This window comes from Silene latifolia, chromosome 11 (assembly GCF_048544455.1).
Source record: "Silene latifolia isolate original U9 population chromosome 11, ASM4854445v1, whole genome shotgun sequence".
In the NCBI taxonomy this organism is placed as follows: domain Eukaryota; kingdom Viridiplantae; phylum Streptophyta; class Magnoliopsida; order Caryophyllales; family Caryophyllaceae; genus Silene; species Silene latifolia.
Window position 1 is genome coordinate 176,988,628 of NC_133536.1, and position 5,338 is coordinate 176,993,965.

At 36.3% G+C, this 5,338-nt stretch overlaps 1 long non-coding RNA gene across 2 annotated transcripts; it reads right to left on the reverse strand.

Moving 5' to 3' along the window:
• Positions 1 to 1,564: 1,564 nt before the first annotated feature.
• On the reverse strand, positions 1,565 to 3,653 carry LOC141615207 (uncharacterized). 2 transcript variants are annotated; one of them, XR_012529716.1, is made up of 3 exons: positions 3,276 to 3,653; positions 1,881 to 2,008; positions 1,565 to 1,748 (listed from the first exon to the last, which is right to left on the reverse strand). It is a non-coding gene; the product is annotated as an uncharacterized LOC141615207 (long non-coding RNA). The 2 variants fall into 2 exon arrangements; XR_012529715.1 differs by lacking the exon at positions 3,276 to 3,653 and having other exon boundaries at positions 1,881 to 2,714.
• Positions 3,654 to 5,338: the final 1,685 nt, after the last annotated feature.

Below are 5,338 nucleotides of genomic sequence, written 5' to 3' on the forward strand. Positions count from 1 at the left end.
GACACTTGGACAACTTAGCATATAGTTGATGATCTCGCAAGGTCTGCAACACAATCCTCAAATGTTCTTCATGCTCCTCTTTAGTCTTAGAAAAGACTACGATGTCATCTATGAAAACCACCACAAACTTATCCAAGAACTGACTGAAGACCCAATTCATCAAATCCATAAACACAGTAGGTGCATTAGATAACCCAAAGACATCACCACATACTCATAATGACCATACCTCGACGTGAAAGCTGTCTTTGGTATGTCCTCCTCTCGAATCTTCACCTGATGGTAACCCGACCTCAAATCAATCTTAGAAAAGACTGTTCACCGCTCAACTGGTCAAATAAATCATCTATCCTTGGCAAAAGATACTTGTTCTTTACTGTCACTCTGTTCAACTTCCTATAGTCTATGCACAACCTCAAGCTCCCATCTTTCTTCTTCACAAACAGAACTGGTGCTCCCCACGGTGATACACTAGGTCTAATGTATCCCCTCTTAATCAAATCATCCAGCTGCTTCCTTAGCTCCTCCGACTCCTTAGGACCCATATGGTACGGTGCCTTAGAGATTGGCCCCGTTCCCGGTTTCAGCTCAACGCTGAAATCTATCTCCCTCTTCGGTGGCAACCCCGGAATCTCCTCTGGAAAGACATTTGGAAACTCTCCCACCACTAGTATCTGCTCAACTGTCGGACTCTCCACTCTATGATTCCTCACATGACACAAGATCAATGGGCACCCCTTCCTCAGATAGGACTTCAAGGTCACTGCTGCAATCAACTTAACAATAGGTTTGACCACAAACCCACGATATGAGACACTAATCCCTTTAGGACCTCTCAAAGAAACTCTCTTTTGATGGCAATCTATCTTAGCCTTGTACTTTCCCAACCAATTCATACCAACTATCATCTCAAAACCATTTAAAGGGAACTCTAACAAGTCTATAGGTAGATAGCCTTGCCCAACTATCATGGATACACCTCTGTACAACCTCCCACAAGATACAGACTCACCCGAAGGTATTACTAGTAGAAAAAAACCCTACGGTGGCGGTAAAAAATGACCGTTTATGGCTGTTTTTAATGGTTTTGGTTGCATCGTTTATCACGGGGTCGTATATACTTTTGCGGCGGTTGTACAACCGCCACTATAGCTCGCCTACGGTGGCGGTTATTATACAACGGTTGTTAGACAAGAACCGCCACTTCAACTTATCTATAGTGGCGGTTATTGTTTGAAAACCGCCACCATAGGTATTTCAATAATATCATTGCACCACTACATGTTCTCTTAACATCGGTTGTAGATACAGAACCGTCGCGAAAGGTTAGTATAACGTCGGTTGTTGTTAAAGAACCGCCACTAAAGGTAATTATAATGTCGGTTGAGGGTGAAGAACCGCCATTAAAGGTGAACTAATAGTGGTGCTTCATACTTAACAACCGCCACCCTAGATAGAAATTTTTTTAAAAAAACATTATTTGATACCGAAATTTCGGTAGCAATGTCCTATAGCTTTGACGAGCCAAATAGCAAAATAAACAAACAATACATACAAAACAATGTCAACCAACGAACTTTCATATCATCCGAACAATAATGTCGATGTTCAAAATTATACATCCAAGTGTATAAATAATCACATACACGTCTTAATTAATAAACTAATCAACATTTCACGTTCTCTAAACATATAATAGCCCACACCTCTTTAACATCTTTCATCTCGTCAATTAACATTTGTTGAATCTGCAATAATACATTTATCAAACCAAAAGTTAGAAAACAACCTAAACATTATTAAAATCAACATATACAGAGTACACATTTAGCAAACCAATAGTTAGAAAAACAACCTAAACATTATTAAAATCAACATACCTCCATTTCTTTGTTTCGTATACATAGTAGCGATCTTCATGTCAATCAAGCAATGATCGCTTCGCCGTTACAAAGACGCTCAAGATTCTACACCAAGGCCACAACCATCCTACCATCTACTCACTTGGCTGCCATTTCAACAAAACCTAACTTGATTGCCTTCTTTACAAGATTAGACTTATCAAGCCACAGTGAATTTCATTTAGAAAACTATGAATAACTTCCCTTCTTAGGTACTCTATAATACTCCTAGATAACTATAGATAACTACCGATAGTGACCTATCTTCTCATGTACTGCATTATATATATGTACAAAGTGTTCTTTTGTAATGTAAGAAACCATAATGTATATTATACCAGGAAGGAGCCGGTTTTAAGCCTTGCAATTTTTAAAATCAATTAAAAAATACTAAACATTGAGGTGAGTTGTAACTTTCATAGCACCTACTATAACATATGCAAGGTACTATGACTACTACAGTAGTACTACTTCACACCTGTACATAGTAGTAATTTTTTTTAAAACAATGTACATAACCTAGAAGTCATTCATTGTAATAAGCTAGAAGTCATTCATTGTACTCCCTCCGTTTTGATCATTTGTTATCTATTGTATTTAGCAAAGAGACCAAGAAAATGCAAGTGGATGTCTAACAATGTAACAATAATATTATTATTTTATCCACTTGATTTTACATATAAAACTTACAAAAAGTAGAAATAGATAAAAATTCAATGATACACCTCAAAATAAAAATAGATAACAAATGACCGGGACAAAGGGAGTAATTGTCAAGGTCATCTATGGTGTACACAGTAGTACATATGCATGAAGAAAGAACATTAAATTAAAATCAAAGAAGGATAGCAATTGTCAAGGTCATCTATGGTGTACACAGTAGTAATTGTCTCATTTATTTATTTTTTAATCGTAGCAAAACAAATGATTGGGGCAAAGGGAGTACATGAAATCAAAGATGAAAGCTTAATGATTCATAAGATAATAACCAGATTCTTGAAACTTTCAAGCAGCATCACTAAATCATTCCAAATGAACCACCGAAGTGTTGGTTAGCTAACGCATCAAATAAAAATGAGCATAAATAAAAAGAATTTTTTTTGAAGTAATTAGATGGCATCATGTAAACCTGGGAAGTCTGAGAGAAGCAAAAAGAGAAGTATAACTGTCAGCAATGGCAATGGGAAACTCAGTGTAGCATCATTTATGTTGCCCTGTAAACTAAGCTGCAGAAGATGAAGTATGTACAAAAGAGTTCTATCTAAATCATACACAAATAAATCAGCCACAGAAGAAAATATTAGAACAGTGGCAGGGAGGCAAAAGGCGGTAGCAGAAGATTACAAATCGACTAGAGTAAGTGAGCATATTTACCTTTCGACAACTCCAAAGCTAGATCAGGAGCATCAGCTAGAAAGATCACAACCAAAACAGCAGCAGTGACACAGGAACGGGATATCTGAAAGCTAACCATAGTAAATCCCCAATTCATGATAATATTAACAACAATCACTAAAAAATATCTGGCTAGCTTTAATAGGATAAATCAGGCCAAACAACAACACCCTAACATGCTTGCCCACCACCTTCACTTTGACTTGTGATTTGTAAGCTATTTCTAATCCATACAACTTATCCTACTCAACATTCTTGAACACCGCAAACAAAGGTAAAAGACAGCAGACAAAGAGATAAAAGACAAACTTTTATATTTTACAGGTCAAACCAAAGTTATACCTTAGTTTGTTCTGCCTCTCCCACGCCTAATCTTTCATTAACCTCACAAAGCAATCTACATATTAGACCCTTGTCGCAAGAGTCAATTTTGCATCTTCTCGAAAATGGAGATACAGCCTCCTGTGGACATCCTATATTGGCTATATACTTGACTATGCTCAACCATACCTATTAAAGCAAACATCCAAAATACTTATAACATTAAATCAGCGTTAAACTTAATCGATAATCAAAACATAACCATGAATAACTTTTTTAAGATAGAAAAAGTGGTAGTTGCACTCAAAAGTAAAACCTGGAGGTATATATTTGAAGCCTTTAACTTCACTTATCTTGCATGTTGGAGCTCCACATTTAACAAACATTGTATAGTGTTGTTAATCTGAACCCTCTAATAATTGATTACCTATTTAATAGATACCAGAGGAAAGCAACTAAGCATTTAAAATAGAATCTGCGGCCAGACACCCAATTCAACATTATGTACTTTATAATGCAAACAAACATGGATAAATACTGTAGGCAAGAAGAACAATGCTGACATATGAGCCAACTCACACACGCAAAGACACAAGTCAAAATAGACAAGAGAAAGTACCATTGGCGGATCTTGAAACAAAAACGATGGAGATGAAATTGGAACACCTAATCTTGTGTGTGAGATAAGTAAACTAAGTCATCGTGAGACGGTCTTATACTGTGAGATTCTTAATTGTGAGACGGTCTTATAGTGTGATACGGTTCATTTTTATAAGAAAATTATCCAACCCCCTAACAGTATTAGACCGTCTTACTCTATAATTTGTGATAATTATAACACTCTTGATGCCACAATTTAACCCTTTTTCCTCATCTTATTTCTTTTATGTGTCAAAATTACCTCACATGGCTTCACAGTTTGTCATGGTTGTATTTGACTATGTCTCTCATATTACCATGGCAACTAAAAAATTTAATAGAACTCTCTAACTTTTCGACGAACCCACTGCTATCAGAATCATCGTAAAATAACTTATAACCACCACTCACCATCATGATTAATAAATAGTTAAGAGTAATTCATTTGCACATGATTCAATTCTGCACACCAGAACGTTTCAGGTACTCCGTGTTACTCACTGAGTGATGTTAGGCCATAACGTAGTCCAGAAAGACAAAAAAAACCTTATCAAATCATAAATGCAAAAGCCAAATAAAAAAAAAAAGAATAAAGTTAGCAACTAGAAAATTGAAACTATAATGCAAACCGTGAAAAACAACCAAACTACAACAATCAAATAACGGCATATTAGCAAAACTGTAAGCCTATTGTGCAAACCGAAATAGAGGAGATGTACAATAATTTATTTATCGACAAAGGCATACCTTCAATGTTGTTGATGGCAAGTTCAAGGGCAGATGGAACATGACCCACTAATTCGACGAAAAGAGGGCGTGAGTGGTTCTTTATCAGCAGATGAGAAACCCTGACATTCAAAAACAGATATGTCGAAACAGGAAGTGAGTAATCAAACTCATAAACCTAGTTGTAACTGAAAGAAATTGAACGTGTATTTATAGTACTCTAAACTAGAGACTGAGTTAAGCTGTCTGGAGGGATGGACTGCAATCAACTGAAATAGGCCAAATAATATGAATGAACCTCATTTCACAAGATGGACTGCAATCAACCAAATTGATCCGATAGTCTCCAATTCTAC